At 46.8% G+C, this 23,949-nt stretch overlaps 1 protein-coding gene across 4 annotated transcripts in view; it reads left to right on the plus strand.

The window, feature by feature from the left end:
• LOC149461668 (tuftelin-interacting protein 11-like) overlaps nucleotides 1-23,949 on the plus strand; it is a 305,597-nt gene that overhangs the window by 168,587 nt on the left and 113,061 nt on the right. For 2 of the 4 annotated variants that reach the window (XR_016312787.1, XR_016312788.1), the window contains one exon: nucleotides 9,970-10,052. The exons of the other annotated variants lie outside the window; for them this stretch is intronic. The gene's annotated coding sequence lies outside the window, so the exon portion shown is untranslated. The remainder of the gene's footprint in view (nucleotides 1-9,969; nucleotides 10,053-23,949) is intronic. 4 annotated transcript variants of the gene reach the window in all.

Below are 23,949 nucleotides of genomic sequence, written 5' to 3' on the forward strand. Positions count from 1 at the left end.
TCACTCCGACCTCGGCTCCGCCTCCACACAGCAGTGACATCAGGACTCCGCGTAATGTCACTGGTTGCTAGACGCCAGTCGGGGCGGCCCTAGCAACCAGTTTACGGTAAATTAATTTTCATTCCGAGACGACAGAGCCTAGGGGGGCCTTATTTTCGGGGGGGGTGCCTTATATTTCACCCAGAAGGAAACCTGTAAGTAGGTCTTATTTTCGGAGGATGTTTTATTTTCGGGGAAACACGGGTAGTACTTTGTCCTTATGAGGCTAAATGGTGTTTGGGCCAGCTAGAGCCAAACTAATTATTTGATGCCAAAACGATGTGACTGCAGCTTAGCCTGTAATATACTTTAGCAGCTTAAAGTGGTTTATTTACTAAAGCTGGAGAGTGCAAAATCAGACTCCCTTCTAATAGATGACAGATATAATAATATGCTTTCAGACAGCATGATCTCACAATCTTCTCCCAGCATCCTATACATCCGGGGTCTCCAAACCTTCTAAACAAGGGGCCAGTTTACTATCCTTCAGACTTTAGGGGGGCTGGACTGTGGCTAGTGGGAGTAGAAAATGTCCTGGTGGCAGAGGGAATAAACAATGCCACATCTTCAGTGGGAGGAATAGTGCCCCATCACTGGTGTCAGTGGGAGGAATTGTGCCCAGGGGCGGACTGACAACTCATGGGGCCCACGGGCAATAGGGGATCATGGGGCCCCTGTGTCCTTGCCCAAACTCAAAAAAGCCTATGAAAAAGGTACCAGGGGCATCTCATGGGGCCCCCTACTGACCCTTGGCCCTCGGGCAGTGCCCATGTTTCCAAATGGTCAATCTGCCCCTGATTGTGTCCCATCACTGGTGTCAGTGAGAGGAATAGAGCCCCATTGTTGGTGTTAGTAGGAGGAATAGTGCCCCATCACTGGTGTCTGGGAGGAACAGTACCCCATTGTTGGTGTTAGTGTGAGGAAAAGTGTTCCATCACTGGTGTTAATAGGAAGAATAGTGCCCCTTTGTTGGTGTCATGGACAGGAATTATTCTTCTGTTGGTGGTGTCAGTGGCAGGAATTATTCTTCTAGTGGTGGTGTCAGTGGGAGGAATAGTGCCCCATCTTTGGTGTTAGGATGAGGAATAGTGCCCCATCATTGGTGTTAGGGGGAGGAATAGTGCTCCAATGTTGGTGTCAGTGGCAAGAATTATACCCCCATTGTTGGTGTCAGAAAAATGAATAGTGCCCCAAGGGCCGGATAAAGACATGCAAAGGGCCACATCCAGCCCCTGGGCTGCAGTTTGGAGACCACTGCTTTACATCATTGCACTGAACATGGAGGGTGGCACGGATGGCATTAAAAACTATCAGGGGCTCTAATCCCTCCCTGCTCTATCCAATATGAGAAAAACATTTGCCTACAGTTACACTTTACATGTCACAAATGACATTTCATTCTTTACTATGTGGGCGGCAGTGACATGAGGTGGGGTGTCTTCAATGTGTCCCAGCGCTGAACTTGTGCTGATCTGTACAGATGAATGGAAGACACCCCACATGGTATGAATGGGGGAGGGGGGAGAGCGAGGGATGGGCAGAGTTGGGGGGTCACCCAGAAGAAGACGGGTGGTGGGGAGCAGAAATGTGAGGGTGCCATGACTTCTGGGTGGGGGCCCTGAGATCCGACTAGTCAGATATGGGGGATCAGTATGGGGGGAGGAATGCTCATACATAGAGGTGCAGCAGGTGCCCATAGAGTAAAACATTTCTCTTCACACCATGGAAATGCTTCCCGGATGCGTTTCTGTGTGCGCATTTTTGATGCATTTTTGATGCATTTTTATATATTCCTGTTTATCCCCCCCCCTCTCTTTTTCTTCAACTTAAAGCGGAGTTCCACTCACCTGTCAAAAAATAAAAGTCAGCAGCTACAAAACCTGCAGCTGCTGACTTTTAAAAAACAGCCACTTACCTGTCCCTCGGTCCCGTGGTGTGTCCCCCGCACCCCGTTTCACCAGCCATCCTGTATTCCAGGAGGCCGGCATCTTCAGTGTGTGCGAGTAGTGCTGCGCTTCATGAATGGTCCTGTAGTCTTCTGGGACCTGTCACGTGTCGTAAAAGACTACAGGAGGGAGGGAGGACACCTTCTGTTTTCGATCGCCTAGGCGATTGGACCGGAAGTGGGAGCGAGTATCTGTCAAATTCGGGTACCAGCTCCCCAAAGGTGCCAATCCTTAATAGAGAGCGGGGGAGCAGTCCTTAAAGTTGAGCTTCCCCTTTTGGGTGGAGCTCCACTTTAAATAAGGACACATGCATTCCAGTGCATTTGTGGTGTGTTTTACTGCGTTCCAGTACAGTTCAGTGCAGAAAAAAATGCAGCACGTCCTTTTTTTTCCTGTAACTGGAACGCTCTGGAACTGACCGCACTGGTGTGAACTATGACATTGGAAACAATGTAACTTACTATCAATGCATTTTTGATGCAGAAACAATTGAGTACTGTCCGTGATACTTTTTTTATTTGCACTAACAAACAATTTTGAGGACAAGCTTTCGGGGAGTGTCCCCTTCTTCAGGACACTAGACTGCATGTGGTGTGAACTGACCTTTAGAATGACTATTCCTATTGGTACATCCATGTAGGACAACTGTCACCTGAACCAGCATCCCTCCTTCTGTACACACTCAGTGCTGAGCCTCCACTTTGCCCTCACTCTGCCTCAAGCCTAATGCTTCTGCCAGCATTCAAGATGGCACTTCAGGAAACAACACCACGCCTTCTGATTACATGGCACTCGGGCCTCAACAGCAGCCCCCCTGGTCACATAGGGAGGTGCACTTCCTGCTCTTTGCATCCTTTCCGCTATGGAGATTTGCATCACTTCCTGTGCTGGTGACCCTCCCAGTCATATCCTGACATTGGGAACAGAAGTGAGGGGAAATCTCCCCACGGCCAGAAATGCATACCTGGCAGAGAATCTGACTCTCCCACCCTCCATACATTACAATGAGGGGAGATTGGGGTCAGAGACAGCATTACCCCCACCCCCCTCCCCCCAACATCTCCCCCCTCCCCCGCTGTATACAGAACATAAAGAGGCCCTGTCACCACCTGATCACTTGGCAGGGAAGAGCTTGGACACAGGCAGAATTTTACAGGATTTATTTGCTGTGTTTTTCCTTCCCATATATTCATTTCTCTTCTCTGGGGATGTGACATTGAACTTGCTGGGAGATGAGTCTTCTTCTTGTGAGCGGATCTCTCCATAGATCTTCTCTCCGGGGGTCTCAGAACGATCATCACATCTTGGATGTTCTCTGTATAATGCCATACTGGGAACAGACCGGAGACGAGCTATTAGTATATCGGGGGGGGGGACTGGGATGTGAACCGCGGACCCCAGTGCTGCAAGTAGATGTGCGAACCCCTGTGCTGCCCATACTACTCCAGGAGGAGTCACTTCCCTAGCATGGTCCCTCCCCCCTTACACACCAGAGCCCTCTCTTATGAGGCTAAACTTTGTTCTCTGTGCTGGCCCAGCTCCTCCACCCCTTCTGTAAGCTCCTCACATAACCTTTTATATATCTGTGGGGGGAGGAGTGAAGGGGAATACTGCAGAGCAGAGCAGTGGTTTTCAGCTGCTGGGCCCTCCCTAACCCTAGCTACACACTTATGCGGATTTCAGTGCGTTTTCCAGTTTGCAGAAACACACTACAGTCCATTCACCATTCTTTCCTTTTGATTTAGTCACATCTGTGCATTTTCAGCCGGGGCATTTCTGGAAAGGGTCAGGGACGATTTTTCCCGCAGCAGATTGCACTTTGTGTGTGATTGACTTCAACAGACCCGCACCAAAAACACAAGTTTTACGTTTTTTATGCGTTTTGTGGGGTTTTTTTGGCTAATAAGAAAGTATGACAGTTCTGTTCATGTAATGCGACTTTGATGCCAATTTACCCCTCTGTGGCACTCAGGTAGAATCAGTCGCATCAAAGTAGCACAGAAACCTTTATGTGTCACATGTTAGGGTTATGATTAAGGGCCACCTTTACCCCCTTCCAGTCCGGACACTTTCACCCCCTTCCTGTCCAGGCCAATTTTCAGCTTTCAGCGCTATCACACTTTGACAATTGTGCGGTCATGCAACACTGTACCCATATGAATTTTTTTCCATTTTTTTTGAGAAAGATAAAGCTTTATTTTGGTGGTATTTATTCATCACTGAGATTTTAATTTTTTTGGCAATGTAAATGAAAAAGTCCAAAAATTTTGAATAAAAAGTTTTTCTTATAAAATTTTGCAAATAAATATTATTTCATCATAAATCTTGGCCAAAATGTATTCTGTTATCTTTTTAGTTAAAAAACCAAAATTAGTTTATAAGCAAAAATGATAATTTTTAAATATTTTTTTTTACATTTTAATTTTTTTATATTATTATTATTATTTTTTTTTTTTTTTACATACTGTCACCCTAGCAGTACAGTGTCACCATGGTGACACTGTACTACTTGTGGGTGATGATGAAGATTTTGTTTTTACACTGATTGCTTTTACACCCATAAAGGCTGTAACAGCAATCATTTCTCCTCTCTGGCTGCATTCTCTACTGAGTGAGCTGTGATTGGTCACAGCTTGTTACATGGTACAAGGCTGTTGTGAATAGCCTTGTACAATGTGACCTCTGTGATCGTTCACTGATTTCACACGTAGTAAGCAATGATATCACAAGTGACATCTTGCTTACTACTCTGCATGTGATCACTGATTGGCCAATCAGTGATCACATGATCGGGACCTCACACAGAGGTCCCGTACAACGATCGGTTTCCACTGTGTCCGGAGGACACAGCGGGCACCAGATCGCGGTACTGCATGCTCCTAGGGAGCGTGCACAAGCAGGGAGTAGGGAGGCCATTTATAAACGGCCACCCGCCCCTGCACTGCTCCCATCTGGCCGTTTATATACATGGGCTGGACGGGAAGTAGTTAACCCCAACATTTACCCCAACCGTAACATGGCTTTGGCACATAGAGGTTCCTCCACTACTTTGATGCCACTTTTATGCTACTTAGGTGCCAGAGAGTGTTAAAGTCGCACTACATGAACAGATCTGTCATACTTTCCTATTCGCTAAAAAGAAAAAAAATGCATAAAAATAATCATCGAAAACACATGTTCCAAAATGTGCCAACCGCAACCTGCACAGATGTGAGCCTAGCCTGAAAGTCTTGTCCTCTAAAAGTTCTGTCTTAAATTTCTATGTTGGATCAGAAGCCAATCAGAATCCTGAGAGCAGTGCGCAGCCACACCCCTCCCATCCCTTGCAGGGGATTGTGTTTATCAGGATTCTCTTAGATCCTCCCCTGCCTCATCACTCACTGGCAGTTATTGTCTCTCATTCAGATGGGCGCTGAGCCGCTGTCATCTGCATCCACCTCTGAGCTGTGTGCAGGCGGCCCATAGAAGTGGATGCAGCAACTGCACAGACACAGGCAGGGGAGGGAGCACAGATCTGAACATAGGCTTCGTCAAAGAATATTAACTTGAGATGGTCAGAGACAGCGGACATACTACAAGAGGGGGTCAGAGACTGCAGACATGCTACTAGAGGGGGGTCAGAGACTGCAGACATGCTACAAGAGGGGTCAGAGACTGCCGACATGCTACAAGAGGGGGTCAGAGACTGCAGACATGCTACAAGAGGTGGTCAGAGACTGCAGACATGCTACAAGAGGGGGTCAGACACTGCAGACATGCTACAAGAGGTGGTCAGAGACTGCGGACATGCTACAAGAGGGGGTCAGAGACCGCAGACATGCTACAAGAGAGGGTCAGAGACTGCGGACATGCTACAAGAGGTGGTCAGAGACCGCAGACATGCTACAAGAGGGGGTCAGAGACTGCTGACATGCTACAAGAGGTGGTCAGAGACTGCAGACATGCTGCAAGAGAGGGTCAGAGACTGCGGACATGCTACAAGAGGTGGTCAGAGACTGCAGACATGCTACAAGAGGGGGTCAGAGACTGCGGACATGCTACAAGAGGCGGTCAGACTGCGGACATGCTACAAGAGGCGGTCAGAGACTGCGAACATGCTACAAGAGAGGGTCAGAGACTGCGGACATGCTACAAGAGGGGGTCAGAGACTGCAGACATGCTACAAGAGGGGGTCAGAGACTGCAGACATGCTACAAGAGGGGGTCAGAGACTGCGGACATACTACAAGAGGGGGTCAGAGACTGCGGACATGCTACAAGAGGGGGTCAGACTGCAGACATGCTACAAGAGGGGGTAAGAGACTGCAGACATGCTACAAGAGGGGGTAAGAGACTGCAGACATGCTACAAGAGGTGGTCATAGACAGCATACATGCTACAAGAGTGCGTCAGAGACTGCAGATATGCTACAAGAGGGGGTCAGAGACTGCAGACATGCTACAAGAGGTGGTCAGAGACTGCGGACATGCTACAAGAGGGGGTCAGAGACTGCGGACATGCTACAAGAGGGGGTCAGAGACTGCGGACATGCTACAAGAGGGGGTCAGAGACTGCAGACATGCTACAAGAGGGGGTCAGAGACTGCAGACATGCTACAAGAGGTGGTCAGAGACTGCGGACATGCTACAAGAGGGGGTCAGAGACTGCAGACATGCTACAAGAGGGGGTCAGAGACTGCAGACATGCTACAAGAGGGGGTCAGAGACTGCGGACATGCTACAAGAGGTGGTCAGAGACTGCAAACATGCTACCGGAGAGGGTCAGAGAGTGCGGACATGCTACAAGAGACAGTCAGAAACTCTGGACGTGCTACAAGAGGGGGTCAGAGACTGCCGACATGCTACAAGAGGGGGTCAGAGCCTGCAGACTTGCTACAAGAGGGGGTCAGAGACTGCAGACATGCTACAAGACGGGGTCAGAGACTGCCGACATGCTACAAGAGGGGGTCAGAGACTGCAGACATGCTACAAGAGGGGGCAGAGACTGCGGACATGCTACAAGAGGGGGTCAGAGGCTTCAGGTGAGGTTGGGGGGCATTGGCGTTAATTGCCATAACACTCCTTTTGCTGATAATTGGATGCGACTTGTGTGATTTGAACGGTCAAATCGCATGATAGGTTGCATCAATGCGAACGGGGCTAAAGCTGAATCCCAGGTGCACACAGTGTGCGTTCAGATTCCTGCACCCTCCCTGCATATTTTGATATGCTGTCTGTGCAGCTGCTGTGTCTTCATCCATCTCTATAGGCTGCCTGTACACAGCCCAGGGTGAATGCAGCACAATACCAGAGGGGGCCTGCAAGCAGGAGAGGCGTCATTGCCTGTCTGCATACTGCATACCTGGTGATCCCTGTGGAAGATCTGTAGTAGTCAACGCTACTACAGGGACCCTCGCTGTCTTCAGGATCTGTACGGAGCAGCTGCCCTGCTGCATAGTGAATATAGGGGGTTCCTCACTTAGCATGGGTGCCATTCAGGCAACACCTTTTATTTTTCAATAAATACAAAGCCTTCTCTTACTGGAGGAGCTGAAAATGATATCATTACCTGCCCCGCCTTTCTCCACCTCGTCCAATCAGAGAACACTTTGCATTCCTTGAGAGGTATGGAATATGCATGCTTACATTGGTCCAAGCATTGTCAGTGGGAGGACTAGTGCCACATCATTGGTGTCAATGGGAGGACTAGTGTCACGTCATTGGTGTTAGTGGGAGGACTAGTGCCACATCATTGGTGTCAGTGGGAGGACTAGTGCCCCATCATTGGTATCAGTGGGAGGAATAGTGTCCCATCATTGGTGTCAGTGGGAGGAATAGTGCCCCATCATTGGTATCAGTGGGAGGAATAGTTCCCCATCATTGGTGTCAGTGGGAGAAATAGTGAACCATCATTGGTAACAGTGGGAGGAATAGTGCCCCATCATTGATGTCAGTGAGGGGGGGAATAGTGCCCCATCATTGGTGTCAGTGGGGGGGAATAGTGCCCCATCATTGGTGTCAGTGGGGGGGGGGAGTGCCCCATCATTGGTGTCAGTGGGAGGAGTAATAGTGTCCCATCTTTGGTGTCAGTGGGGGGGGGGAATAGTGTACCATCATTGGTGTCAGTAGGGGGGAAATAGTGCCCCATCATTGGTGTCAGTGGGGGGGAATAGTGCCCCATCATTGGTGTCAGTGGGGGGGGAGAGTGCCCCATCATTGGTGTCAGTGGGGGGGGAGAGTGCCCCATCATTGGTGTCAGTGGGAGGAGTAATAGTGTCCCATCATTGGTGTCAGTGAGGGGGGGAATAGTGCCCCATAATTAGTGACACCAATGATGGGGCACTATTCCTCCCACTGACACCAATGATACTTACCTTGCTGACCCCTGCTCCAGCCTGGGCTCGCTCCCTCCCTCCCTCTCCCATCTACAGCCAGCATACATGGTTGCAGCAGAACCATCTGCACGGTACAGACACTTACCGGTCAGCTGTCTTCCTTCTCTGGCCACTCTCTTCTTCACTCGCTCCAGCAGCTCCCTCACTTGATCTTCTTTGATCTTCGAGCTGCCGCTCGGTTCCTGCTCTCTAAGCTCCACACATTGCCTGGTGACGGAGAGAGGAGCGGTGTCTCGGTTCCTAAGACCATCGGAAATATGTGTTTTCCGATGGTCTTAGGCGACCCCTGTGAAATAGTCGTTCGACCCCCAGGTTGAGAACCGCTGTTTTATAGTGTGTACATGTCTCTATTGAGAGCACAAAGTGTCATTTCTGTCTGCTGCTTTCCTTCCTCTACTATCACTTCTGACAAGTTTTCATGACACCAAGAGAATAATGGTGACAGAGGAGGGACGTCCAACACATTGACAGCCTCAGCTCTGTTCCTATGATATGTGTAGAAGGGGGGTGTCTCTTTCCTACGATCGGCTCTCAGTACTCTCCTCACTGAGCTCTGCGGAGTGTAATTTTAGCTCTCTGCCCCCTTTTTTCGGAACTCTTACACCCCGGTCACATCAAGGCCGACTTTGAAATTGTGCAACTTACTGTGAAGTCGCAAGATTTCAAAGTCGGGGGACTTGCCGATTTCAGGTGCGATTTGCAAGACATCTGACACAGATGTCTATGCAAATCGCACCAAAAGTAGTGCATGAACAACTTTAGAAACAAAGTCGGAACCTCACCGATATGAACGCTTTCATTGCGGACAATAGGGTGCAACTTCGCATGTGATTTGCAAGTCTCATGGTGCCAGTGCGACTGGGGTCTTAGGCAAGCTTTATAAATTCAGCATTTTGAATGGATGTAGAGAGGAGAAGACAGCAGGTAAACAGGCACAACTTACGTAGGAGGATTTGTTTCATCTCTGTGTATCACTTCACTGGGTATATGTAAGGTTTTACGACCACTTAAAGGTCCCGGTAACATCAATCCAACTTTAAAATCGTGCAACTTCCAGTGAAGTCACATGATTTCATAGTCTGAAGTCAGTCCAACTTGAGGTGCGACTTGCAACACATCTGCTCAGATGTCTATGGAAGTCGCACCCGAAGTAATGCATGCACTACTTTAAAAATCGGTGTGGCTCCGACCAAATCCAAATCGCACCGATATCACTACTTTAACTGCGGACAATAGGGTGTGACTTGGAAATTGGAGATTTCAACATCCCAAACTCAGATTGTAAATGCAGTGCTTTTGCCTGCACCGCAGTACCATGGTCCATGCGATCCGGTTGCAGTGCATTTTTAAAAGTAGTGCATGTGCTACTTTTGTTGCGATCCAGTGTGATTTCAGCCCATTCAAATAAAAGGACTAAAAATCTCATCACACAGGAATCACAAAGGAACATAGTCCGTGCTCCTGTGTTATTCCAGTGTGAAGCGGCATTTAAACTACATGTGAACCCTCATCTTTATAATAACCCATCCTGTAAAAAATAGACATGAAAGATTAAACACTTGTGTATTTATTTAAAAAATATAAATACCTTTTTTCTTTTTAACACACATAGGTCCTAGTCACACCGATTCGACTTTGAAATTGTGCGACTTGTGCGACACCTCCACACATGTATAGCATGAACAGGGCACAGAGGTAACAGTTGTTTCTATGTTCACATCACGCCGTGTGTGTTGTTGTGCAGTAAACAGACATGCTGTGAACAAGCTCTAGGTACCTGTTCACACATAGTACGGTGACTGCTATTATTATTATTTGTGACAGTAGGCAGGTGAAATCACCTGGTTGCATCCTGGATGGACGATATATTTGTCCGAGGTTCAGGGTTTATGGGGATTTGTACCACTAGAGGGAAGTGCTGAGTCCTTCAGCACTGAGATAATGAGCCCAGCTGAAGGTAGTGGGCTCATTAACACCTGTATAAAGCTTCCCAGAGTGCTTAGGGAGTGGCTCCACCCTGGAACCAGATCTGTGCCTGAACTGTCTGGGGAGCTGACCTGTTATCTGTGTGCAGAGAGACCAAAGCCTGTGTGGCTAACCTCCCAGTACTAGCAACTAGGTATAGCAGCAGGCTGTACCTAGTGGGTAGCTAGGGAAAAGCTGTTGTTGCAGTAAGTAGCCAAGTTGGCCAGGATTTATTTTGATGTTTCTTTTTGTTTTATCATTTTTTCTGTAAATATTGTAAATAAATTGCACCTGTTTGTTTTCACCTCCACTATTGTTGTGCTGTGCCTATCTTTTTGTGTTGTGCACCCATCCAGGGGGTCACACACACCCGCTGCCGAGCTAACCTTGTTACATATGGTGGAGGACGGCGGGCAGTTGTGGTAACTAAAGGCCAGCATGGAGGAGATAATCAGACAGTTGGCTCTGGCAAATGCCAATCAACAACAGGCAAATGCCAATCAACAGCAGGCAAATGCAAGTTTCCAGCAGAGCATTGCAGCCCAGCAGAAGGCCTTGGAACAAGCAGAGGTCCGCCATAGGGAATTGCTGGTGCAACAGGACCAGAAACACCAGAAACAAATTGAGGCTGTTTTGAAGCAGCTCCAGCAGAGGCAGCAGACTGAGGCTGGTGATGATTCTGGTAAAACACCATCATTTTCTGTGGGCCGTTTATTGCCAAAAATGACTGGAGAGGATGATCCAGAGGTGTTTCTAACCACCTTTGAAAGGACTGCTGAAAGGGAAAAGTGGCCTAAAGAACAGTGGGCTGGATTGATGGCCCCATTATTAACTGGAGAGTCGCAAAAAGCTTACTATGACCTGGAGCCTGACCAAGCCAAAAACTATGATTTGCTAAAAGTGGAAATTTTGGCCCGGTTGGGTGTTACCCTCGCTGTCCGTGCTCAGCGGGTACATAATTGGACTTTTCGGCTTGGGAAACCTCCCAGGTCACAGATGTATGATCTCATTCACCTGAGCAGGAAGTGGCTGCAGCCAGAGACTTTGACCGCCCCAAAAATTGTGGAACGTGTCGTCATGGATCGGTTCCTAAGGTCTCTGCCTAATACTATTCAAAAGTGGGTCCGCCATGGAGACCCAGAAACTGCAGACAAGCTGGTGGATCTAGTGGAGAGATACTTGGCTACTGAGAACCTGACCTCTTCTTCCAGAGACTCACGGACTTTCCACCCTAAGACCAGACCATCCCCAGCGGTGGGTAAGATGACTACAAGGGGTGAGGGTGGAGAGAGTGAGAGGGTGGGAGTATTACCCAATGTCTGGCAAGAGCGGCCAGGAAGGCCAAGGCCGCAAGAAGCGGTGAAAAAAATTATTTGTTACCGCTGCCGGCAAGAGGGACACATTGCAGCCAATTGCCCAGTGGTGGATGAGCCTATGCAGTGTGACTTTCTGAGCAATAGACGTCAGTCGCTGTTTGCGACAGTGGTATGCACGGCCAGCCCGGGCACTGAGAAACATTTGTGCAAAATGACTGTTAATGGAAATAATATTGTGGGGTTGCTGGATTCAGGTAGCCTGGTAACCTTGATAAGAGAGGAGATGGTCACTACAAAGGTCTCTGGGCATAAAAAGGTGGCAGTGATTTGTGTGCATGGGGACACTAGGGAGTATCCCGTGGCTACTGTGTTTTTTGAGACCCCCAAAGGTAACCTGTCTCATCAGGTAGGATTGGTACCTCATTTACCACATGATGCCATTGTGGGGAGGGATTTTCCAAAATTCTGGGAACTCTGGGATTGTTCTGACCCCCCCACTGTCTCCCCTGCAGACCAGGAAGGTGAATCCCAGAAAGCGTCTGAGTGTGGTGAGGTCTCTCCCAAGTTCCCCTTGTCGGTACTAGCTGGGGAGACCCAAGGAACTGGGGAGGAGCCCGCCTCCTCAGATGAAAATCTGCCGGTTGTGGATTTCTCGGACTTAGAGGTGCATAGGGAAAATTTTGCCACCGAACAGCTGAAAGACCCCACGCTGATAAAGGCCCGGGAAAATGTAGTAAAAGTAGATGGCCAACTAGTGAGTCCTGAGAAAACTGCTGCTTATCCATACTTCCTTGTGGAAAGGGACCTACTCTATCGAGTTGCTCAGGGGGCAGAAGAAACCATTGAGCAACTGGTGGTGCCCAGACCTTACAGGAAGTTGGTGTTGGAGTTGGCCCATGGACACATCCTTGGGGGTCATTTGGGGGCGGAGAAAACACGGGAAAGAGTACTGCAGCGGTTCTATTGGCCTGGGGTCATTAAGGAGGTGGAAAATTACTGTTCCTCTTGCCCTGTGTGTCAGACGTCGGCCCCTATGCCCCATTTCCGTAGTCCACTGGTACCTCTTCCCATCATTGAGGTCCCCTTTGAAAGGATTGCCATGGATTTGGTAGGTCCGCTGGTGAAATCCGCTAGGGGGCATCAGTACCTGTTGGTCATACTCGACTATGCCACCCGCTATCCAGAAGCAATTCCACTCCGAAATACCTCTGCCAAGACAATAGCTAAGGAGCTATTCCTCGTTTTCAGCCGAGTGGGTATTTCAAAGGAACTGCTGACGGACCAGGGAACCCCCTTTATGTCCCGGGTGATGAAAGAGCTGTGCAAACTGTTCAAGGTAAAACAGTTGCGCACCTCTGTGTATCATCCCCAAACTGACGGGTTGGTGGAAAGGTTCAACAAAACGCTGAAACAAATGCTAAGGAAGGTGGTAGATAAGGATGGAAGGGGTTGGGATTATTTAGTACCCTATTTGATGTTTGCCATCCGGGAGGTACCCCAGTCCTCCACAGGGTTTTCACCATTTGAGTTGCTCTATGGGAGACACCCAAGGGGGCTGTTAGATATCGCCAAGGAAACTTGGGAAAGTGAGAGTTCTCCCCATCGGAGTGTGATTGAGCACGTCGCCCAAATGCAAGATAGAATTGCCCAGGTCATGCCTATCGTAAAGGAACATTTGTCCCAAGCACAGTTAGCGCAGCAGAGGGTGTACAATCGGGGGGCCCAGACCAGGTCGTTTGCTGAAGGAGATAGAGTGCTAGTGCTAATCCCTACGGTTGAAAGCAAATTCCTGGCCAAATGGCATGGCCCATACGAGGTGATTGAGAAAGTGAGTGAGGTGAATTACAGGGTCAGACAACCAGGAAGGCGGAAACCGGAGCAGATCTACCACATTAATCTGCTAAAGGCCTGGAGGGACAGGGAATCCCTAGTTGCTGAGGGTTTGTCACCAGCGCCATCTAACTGCTTGGTTCCGGAGGTTGGAATAGCAGTCACGTTGTCTACAATTCAAAAACAGGAGGCTAAAGAGTTTGTGCTCCGCAACACAGAGGTTTTTTCTGAGCTGCCGGGACAAACCTCGGGGGTGGAGCATGACATTATCACCCCACCGGGTGAAAGAGTAAAACTGAAACCCTATAGAATCTCAGAGGCTCGACGGGAGGCAATACGTGGGGAAGTACAGAGAATGCTAGATTTGGGGGTGATAGAGGAGTCCCAAAGTGACTGGTCCAGCCCCATAGTGTTGGTGCCCAAACCAGATGGGAGCTGGCGATTTTGTAACGACTTTCGACAGTTGAATAAAGTTACAAAATTTGACACCTACCCCATGCCAAGGATAGATGAACTAATCGACCGACTGGGAGCAGCCCGGTACATGACAACACTAGACTTGACGAAAGGTTATTGGCAAATTCCCCTAGCTAAGTCGGCAAAGGAGAAGACTGCATTTGTAACCCCAGAAGGGTCATTCCAGTATAAAAGAATGCCGTTCGGGTTACAGAATGCACCGGCCACCTTTCAGCGAAAAATGGATCAGATTCTTCGTCCCCATCAGAAGTATGCTGCAGCGTACTTGGACGATGTGATTATCCATAGCGCAGACTGGGCCTCACATTTGCCAAAAGTTCAGGCTGTGCTAGACTCAATACGGAAAGCTGGGTTTACGGCCAACCCAAAGAAGTGTACGATTGGACAGGAGGAGGCCAAGTACCTGGGGTACACTATTGGGAGAGGGGTAATAAAACCTCAGATAAACAAAGTGGAAGCAATACAGAATTGGCCACGCCCAAATAACAAAAAGCAGGTACGGGCTTTTCTAGGAATTGCTGGCTACTATCAGCGATTCATTCCCCATTTTGCTTCTATGGCAGTACCCCTAACCAACCTGACAAAAGGGAAGGAGCCTGTCATGGTTAAGTGGTCCCCTGATGCTGAAGCAGCCTTCCTGTCTTTAAAAAGGGCCTTATGTAGCCAGCCAGTCCTATACTCACCAGACTTCTCAAAAGACTTTGTGGTCCAGACGGATGCATCCAATGTTGGCTTAGGAGCCGTGCTGTCCCAGGTTTGGCAGGGGGAGGAGCACCCAGTAATCTATCTCAGCCGAAAGCTAAAGTCTCACGAGGAAAATTACGCCACGATTGAGAAGGAGTGTTTAGCGGTAAAGTGGGCCCTAGATTCCCTTCGGTACTATCTGCTGGGCAGACATTTTGACCTGATCACCGATCACGCTCCCTTGAAATGGATGGCTCAAAATAAGGAGACCAATAGAAGGGTAAATAGGTGGTTTCTGGCCCTACAGGAATTTACCTTCACGGTAAAGCATCGCCCTGGTGTTCAGATGGGAAATGTGGATGCTTTATCCCGGGTACACGCCTGCCTGGCTACTGGTGTTACAACCCCAAGGTTGAAACAAGAGGGGGGGGTATGTGACAGTAGGCAGGTGAAATCACCTGGTTGCGTCCTGGATGGACGATATATTTGTCCGAGGTTCAGGGTTTATGGGGATTTGTACCACTAGAGGGAAGTGCTGAGTCCTTCAGCACTGAGATAATGAGCCCAGCTGAAGGTAGTGGGCTCATTAACACCTGTATAAAGCTTCCCAGAGTGCTTAGGGAGTGGCTCCACCCTGGAACCAGATCTGTGCCTGAACTGTCTGGGGAGCTGACCTGTTATCTGTGTGCAGAGAGACCAAAGCCTGTGTGGCTAACCTCCCAGTACTAGCAACTAGGTATAGCAGCAGGCTGTACCTAGTGGGTAGCTAGGGAAAAGCTGTTGTTGCAGTAAGTAGCCAAGTTGGCCAGGATTTATTTTGATGTTTCTTTTTGGTTTATCATTTTTTCTGTAAATATTGTAAATAAATTGCACCTGTTTGTTTTCACCTCCACTATTGTTGTGCTGTGCCTATCTTTTTGTGTTGTGCACCCATCCAGGGGGTCACACACACCCGCTGCCGAGCTAACCTTGTTACATATTATACAGGATTTATATAGCGGTTTGTTCAGCGCTTTACAATATAATGGGAGACAATACAGCAACAATACAGGTCAATACAAGAGGGATAGGAGGGCCCTGATCCTGGGAGCTTACAATCTAAGAGGGAGGGGCTGGTGGTACAAAAGGTTTTAACTGTGGGGGATGGACTGGTAGTAGGAATAGAAGCAGGGGCGGACTGACCATTTGGAGAGTCGGGCACTGCCCGAGGGCCCGGGCTCAGTAGGGGGCCCCATGAGATGCCCCTGGTACCTTTTTCATAGGCTTTTTAGAGTTTGGGCATGGACACAGGGGCCCCATGATCCCTTATTGCCCGGGGGCCCCATGAGTTGTCAGTCCGCCCTTGAATAGAAGATTCCATATTAGCTGAGGGCAGGATAGGCTTCCCTGAAGAGATAGGTTTTCAGAGATCGCCTAATTGTTCTGTACGGGAAGAACGCCAGTCGTGTGGTTGTTTTCTATGTGCCCTGTTCACACTGCAGTGCAGCCTGGAGCCACAGTAAAATGCAGACATGCTGCATTTTTTCGTAGCACACAGGAAGACACTGCATGTCACTGTGCAGCAGCTGATCACACTGTGCTGCTTTTTTGGGGACATGCTCTGACACGTCACTTTGTGTTCTTCACATTAAGTTCACACAAAACAAAAAGAAGACAAATGAGCTGTGTGATGCGGTAAAATGTGCATCACTCTGCCTTGTACCGCTGGCTGGCTGCAGCCGGAATGGACGGCTGCCCACACACCAAACCCATTCAGTTTACCCTCGGTTGACATCTGTGTGGGTGGTGCCGATGCGGGACCTGCACAAATACCTGCAGCTGCACCACCCACACACAGGAATGCGGGACCCACTGGCGGGTGTCATTAATTCTAATGGTACGCCACCCGCACTGGATATGGCAACCGTACTGGGCACCTCGGTTCCTGCGCGGGCTGCGATTTCCAAAGTAGATATAGAAATATAGATTTCTTCCCTGCATGTCCCGGGGCACAGGAGTCCATTCACATGTATAGGCTCTCGTGCCCATGTAAATCGCGGCCCGCACGACCACACAGATGTGAACTGGGGGTTAGTGTGTGGGCAGTGTGAACGGCCCCTAATTTAACCACTTCCAGTCCGGACACTTTTACCCCCGTCCTGTCCAGGCCAATTTTCAGCTTTCAGCGCTATCACACTATCACACTTTGGATGACAATTGCGCGGTCATGCAACACTGTACTCATGACATTTTTTAGCATTTTTTTTTTTAGCATTTTTTTGGCATGTGCAGCAATACATAACAGGTGTAGCACAAGCAACGTTGTCATGCATTGGCGCCCCAATCGGTGTGCTTGTGTTGGTGTGTACATAGGTGCTGGGCTGGCCTTTTGGGGGGTTTAACCACTTCCAGTCCGGACACTTTTACCCCCTTCCTGTCCAGGGCAATTTTCAGCTTTCATCGCTATCACACTTGAATGACAATTGCGTGGTCATGCAACACTGTACCTATATGACATTTTTTGAGACAGATAAAACTTTATTTTGGTGTTATTTATTCACCACTGGGTTTTTCATTTTTTTTGTGCTATAAAAATGAAAAAGTTCAAAAAGTTTGAAAAGTGTTTTTCTTATAAACTTTTGCAAATAAATAATCTTTCTTCATAAATCTTGGCCAAAATGTATTGTTATCTTTTTAGTAAAAAAAGAACCCCAAATTAGTTTAAAACCAAAAATTATAATTTTTCAAAAAAATATTTTACATTTTTTTTTTTATGATATTTGTTTTGTTTTTTTACACTGATTGCTTTTACACCCATAAAGGCTGTAAAATCAATCATTTCTCCTTCTCTCTGGCTGCATTCTTGCAACCATTGAGAGATACTGTGTGAGCTGTGATTGGTCACAGCTTGTCACATGGTACAAGGTTGTGATCATTCACAGATTTCACACGTAGTAAGCAATGATGTCAGAAGTCTTGATTGGCCAATCAGTGATCACATGATCGGGACCTCACACAAAGGTCCCATACAACGATCGGTGTTCCACTTCCCCCAGGGAGCGCACACAAGCAGGGAGCGTGGATGCTGTTTATAAATGGCCACCCAGCCCTGCACTGCTCCCGTCCGGCCGTTTATATACATGGGCCGTACAGTAAGTAGTTAAAAAAAAATAATAATAATAATCCAGCCTCCTCCTCCTCCTCTTATAGCCAGCCAATCACGCTCCTTTCTTGCATCATGTTAAAGTGACACATAACTCTGGTTTCAAAAGAAAAAAAAAATTCCTTCTATTACTCTCAGCCGCCTCCAAATCTCCCAATTGCTTTTTTTTCCCCTTGTGATCTGAGTTCCTGTTAGAGGGTGGCTACATCCATTCTCCCCCATGGTCCCACTGTATGTAGGAATGTAGCCACTCTCTCATGCTCACCCCCAAGACGGACATGGGATGTGTAGTGTTGCATAGAGCAGTACACTGATCATATCAAGCAAACATAAGTGAGGGGGAAAATGGGAGATGTGGGAGCTCATGAAGGATGTTACAGGAAGGCAGAAAACACAGTAATAGATCTTTTTAATTGAAAATAAATTACAGAGACATGAAGTAGTGGATGTGTACAGATTATTAAATGAAAATTAATATTTGGTGTCATAAAAAAAAATTCCGGCCTCCTCCCCTTATAGCCGGCCAATCACACTCCTTTCATGTGAGATGTTAAATTGACACTAAACTCAGATATTTGTTCTTAATCCAAAAAAGCACTTTTTACTGCTCTCAGACTCTTCCAAATCTCCATTTTGTTTTTTTGTGATCTTACTTCCTGACATGGGCTATGGGCTTTGCAGTGTTCATGACGGCAACTATAGTGCACTACCCGTCCCAAACAATTAAAAGTGAGAGGGGACAGGAGAGGTGTGGGAGCTCATGGATGATGTTACAAGAAAGCAGAAAAACAAAAAAAAAATGATTTAATGAAAAATAGATTACAGGGCCATTAACCCCCCTGGAGGTATTCCTGAGTGTAGCTCGGGGTAAAGTTTCAGCACCACAAGCGGTAACCCCCCCCGAGCTACACTCGGGAATACCATGCGGCGCTGCTCCGGGATCTCTTCTGCACTTACCTTGTCCTGCGCTCCCGTGATGTCCCTCCTGCAGTGTCCCCTGCAATGTCCTCCAGTCCATGCCGGCATCCGTCTTCCAGGTTCCGTTCCCGGCGACGTCGGGACATACGGGGGATAGAACGGCGGGAAATTTAAAAATGTCAAAAGTGACATTCACTAAATACACTAAAATTACACAGTATAACATTCCTGTATCAAACCATTTCACATACATTTTGTCCCGAGTGCTTTGTCCTGTGCCCTGCCTGCATTTTTACTGTTCTTTCTGCCTGGAAACTGAGAAACGTCCATGGCGTCCAAAAAGCGTCCCTTTAGGTCAAAAGCGGTTTTAGATCAGCTAGAGAACAGCGATAGTAAATCAGAACCACTTGCAGAATTGAGTGATAATGATTCGTGGGGGAAATTCATCATCAGACACTGAAAACGATTCTGCGATGAGCTCAGCGATGTGTGAACTTGGCGCTATATTTCACATTTCAGTGTTTTTGGTTTGATTACATTATTGAATTAAATGTATTATTATATTATAATTTATGATTTCGTGTTTCAAATCTTATCCTACCCGGGATGTTTACTAGACTCTTGTTCGGACAGATTTCAGTGAGTTATTCCTAAGAATTACAGGCCTACAATAAAAAAACAACATATTTCCATTCAAAAAAATGTACCGCTTTGAGCACAGAAATACTGACATAATCAGACCGCCAGGGAGATTAACTAGTGGATGTGAATAGTTGTTTTTTTTTTTTTGTTTTTTTTTTAAATATATTGATTAGTGTCACAAAAAAAATCTAGCCTCCTCCTCCCCTCATAGCTGGCCAATCACACTTCTCTTTTTGTAAGTTGTTAAATAAAAGACACTAAACTCTGAAAAGTGAGAGCAAAAAAAATGCTTTCAACTGTGGGCTTTGCAGTGTGCATAGAGCAGTGCACAGGACTGCAACTAACATGCACTGCTCATTCCAAACAGAAGTGAGGGGGAAACAGAGAGGTGTGGAAGCTCATGGAGAGTGTTACAATGAAGCAGTAAAATACAGTAAGAAATTATTTAATGAAAAATAGATTACAGGGCCATTAATTAGTGGAGGTGTATGGATTTTCTCTTAAAAAAAAAAAAAGGATATTTAGTGTAAAAAAAAAAAAATAGCTTCTACCTCCCCTCATAGCCGACCAATCACGTTCCTTTATTGTAAGATGTTAAAGTGACACTAAACTTTGCTTTTAAATAATATCCTTTTTTTTTTTTTTTTTTTTTTTTTTAAATTTAATCCAGCTTCTGGGAATTGGCTATGGGCTTTGCAGTGTGCATAGAGCAGTGCACATGACTGCAACTAACATGCACTGCTTGTTCCAAACAAACAGAAGTGAGAGGAAACGGAGAGGTGTGGGAGCTCATGGAGGGTGTTACCATGAAGCAGAAAAATACAATAAGAAATGATTTAATGAAAAATAGATGACAGGGCCATTAATTAGTGGAGGTGTATGGATTTTCTCTTATTAAAAAAAAATCTGGCCTCTTATAGCCGGCCAATCACACTCCTTTATTGCAGGATGTTAGAGCTACACTATGGTTAAAAAAAAATATATATTTTTTTTTTCATTTGATCCAACTTCTGGCTTTGCAGTGTGCATAAAGCAGGACACATGACTACAACTGACATGCACTGCTCATTCCATATAATTAAAGTGAGTGGGAACAGGAGAGGTGTGGGAGCTCATGGAGAATGCTACAAGGAAGCAGGAAAACGCAGTAAGAAATGATTTCCTTAAAATATAAATTACAGGGCCATTAACTAGTGGATGTGAATGGATTTTTCTGAAAAATAAGGATGTTGATTAGTGTCACATTAAAAACAATCCGGCCTCCTCCACCCCTTAATGCTGGTCAATCCTCTCCATTTTTGTAAGATGTTATAGAAGTGACACTAAACTCTGGTTTCCAATAATCTATCCAATTCACCTCTGGGCTATGAGCTGTACATAGAGCTGTGTATATGGCCACAACTAACATTCTCTGCTCTTTTCAAAGAAACAGAATTGAGAGGGAAAAGGAGATGTTTGGAATTTACCAGAGGATGTCACAAGATGGCAGAAACACAGAATAATAGAGACAATTTCATGAATAATAGTTTACAATGACAATAACTATAATATGTATCTTATCTATAAAATCTATATAATATTTTTGTATAATTTTTTTGTAACTTTTTTTTCCTAACATGCGCTGTTCATTCCAAGTATTTAAAAGTGAGGAGGAACAAGAGAGGTGTGGGAGCTCATGGAGGATGTTACAAGGAAGCAGGAAAACACAGAAGAAAACGATTTCTTTAAAAAGTAAATCAAAGGGCCATTAGCTAGTGGATGTGAATGGATTTTTCAGAAAAATAAGGATGTTTAGTGTCACCAAAAAACAAAAAACAAAAAAACCCGGCCTCCTCCACCCCTATAGCCGGCCAATCCTCTCCTTTTTTGTAAGATGTTAAGGAGGTGACAACTAAACTCTGGTTTAAAATAATATATCCAATTCACGTGCGCTCTGGGCTCTGGGCTGTGCGCTATGGGCTCTGGGCTGTGCGCTATGGGCTCTGGGCTGTGCGCTATGGGCTCTGGGCTGTGCGCTATGGGCTATGCACTCTGGGCTGTGCGCTATGGGCTGTGCGCTATGAGCTATGCACTCTGGGCTGTGCACTGTGGGCTGTGCGCTATGGGCTCTGGGCTGTGCGCTATGAGCTATGCGCTGTGGGCTGTGCGCTGTGGGCTCTGGGCTGTGCGCTGTGGGCTCTGGGCTGTGCGCTGTGGGCTCTGGGCTGTGCGCTGTGGGCTCTGGGCTGTGGGCTCTGGGCTGTGGGCTCTGGGCTGTGGGCTCTGGGCTGTGCGCTCTGGGCTGTGCGCTCTGGGCTGTGCGCTCTGGGCTGTGCGCTCTGGGCTGTGGGCTCTGGGCTGTGCGCTATGGGCTCTGGGCTGTGCGCTATGGGCTCTGGGCTGTGCGCTATGGGCTCTGGGCTGTGCGCTATGGGCTCTGGGCTGTGCGCTATGGGCTCTGGGCTGTGCGCTATGGGCTCTGGGCTGCACATAGAGCTGTGTATATGGCCACAACTAACATTCTCTGCTCTTTCCAAAGAAACAGAAGTGAAGAGGAAAAGGAGATGTTTGGCATTTACCAGAGGATGTTACAAGATGGCAGACTATCTTAACAAGCATACTATCTTATCACTATCTTATCTATGTTTACAAACTTTTTTTTTTTGGTAACAAGAGAAACAATTATAATTTCTAAATGCACACTTTTTTTTTTTTTTTTTTTTTGAATTTTTTTAAAGCCCAACTCTGGGCAAAACATAATAAGCAATCCATCAAGGACCCCACTGGATGTAAATAGAGGGGGAACCCTTGGGACTGCAGTGACCGTGGCTTTGTATAAATAAAAATACATTTTAGATGGATTTTATTTTTTAGCCAGCGATCAATTCAGGGCAGGTGACAGGAATGGGCTTTAAATATAATAAAAGCCATACTCACCTAATGTCACTTACCTCATTGGGCCCTGGGTCTTTTGGCTCCTTGAGGCTTGGTCTCCGCTGCCTTTCTTTTGGGCTCTTTGGACATCAGGGCAATCAGGAGACCTTCAGATACCAGCTGTTTGTATATAGCCCCTTTGCTTGCTCGGGAAGAGCGTGAATGGGTGCTGGTTGAAGGCTCCTGGGATGCAGCGCTGATGGTGATGTCCCTCTTCTTCACCTTGGGGGCCTTTCCATCTTCAGCCCTCTTCCCGGATCTCTTTGGGAACCTCATTGGATAGTGGTAGATGGGAGCCATGGTGAAGGTTGTAGCCATGTCCAGAAGCTGACCCAGGGCTTCAGTCTTCTCTGCCTTTCCTCCCTGCAGATGCGTCACAGCGGCCATAATATCCTCCTCTCTGTCCTTCCCGGTGGAGTGTGAAGAGGCCAAATCCCCCAAAATGATATATTTTCGTAGCCTCCCTAGCGGTCTGATTATGTCCATATTTCTGTGCTCAAAGCGTTACATTTTTTTGCATGGAAATATGTATTTTTTTTATTGTGGGCTGTAATTTTTAGCAATAACTCACAGAAATCTGTCCGAACAAGAGTCTAGTAAACATCCCAGGTAGGATAAAATTTGAAACACGAAATCATAAATTATAATTTAATAAATAATCATAAAAAATAATAATATAATAATAATAAATTTAATTCAATAATATAATCAAACCAAAAACACTGAAATTTGAAATATAGCGCCAAGTTCACACATTGCTGAGCAAAGTCGCAGAATCGTTTTCAGTGTCTGATGATGAATTTCCCCCACGAATCATTATCACTCAATTCTGCAAGTGGTTCTGATTTACTATCGCTGGTCTTTAGCTGATCTAAAACTGCTTTTGACCTAAAGGGACGCTTTTTGGACGCCATGGACGTTTCTCAGTTTCCAGGCAGAAAGAACAGTAAAAATGCAGGCAGGGCGCAGGACAAAGCACTCGGGACAAAATGTATGTGAAATGGGTTGATACAGGAATGTTATACTATGTGATTTTAGTGTATTTAGTGAATGTCACTTTTTGACATTTTTAAATTTCCCGCCGTTCCATCCCCCGTACGTCCCGACGCTCGCAGGGAACAGAACCCGGAAGATGGATGCCGGCATCGGCTGGAGGAGATGGCCGGGGACACTGCAGGAGGGACATCGCGGGAGAGCAGGACAAGGTAAGTGCGGAACAGATCCCGGAACAACGCTGCAGGGTATTCCTGAGTGTAGCTCGGGGTTACCTCTTGTGGTGCTGAAACTTTACCCCGAGCTACACTCAGGAATACCTCCAGGGAGGTTAAAGCAGAGACCCTTGTGAATAAAATAGAGATAGTTCCAATTTATGTCACATAATATTTGCGCAGTGGTTTTTCAAGCGCAAATTTTTTGTAAAAAATGACACTAAGTCCTCATGCACACGAGACGTTTTTACAGCGGCTGTTTTTGGCTTTTGATGTTTTTTTCCACAACTAGTAAACCCCCCAGCATGTTATCCTGTGTCCATGCACACATAGACTGAAATCAGCGTTTTTTGGCTGCAAAAAAAAACCCAGGACTAGTGTGTTTCTACAGGACTTTTTAAGCTGTAATGTTGAAAAATGCGGTAAAACGCCGCAAATTGGCATTTTTTGGAATTTTTTTTACCAAAAGACGCAGCTAAACGCTAATGCAAAAACAC

Source organism: Staurois parvus, unplaced genomic scaffold, assembly GCF_062004578.1.
Source record: "Staurois parvus isolate SC_StPar_1 unplaced genomic scaffold, SC_StPar_1.0 ptg000195l, whole genome shotgun sequence".
Lineage (NCBI taxonomy): Eukaryota > Metazoa > Chordata > Amphibia > Anura > Ranidae > Staurois > Staurois parvus.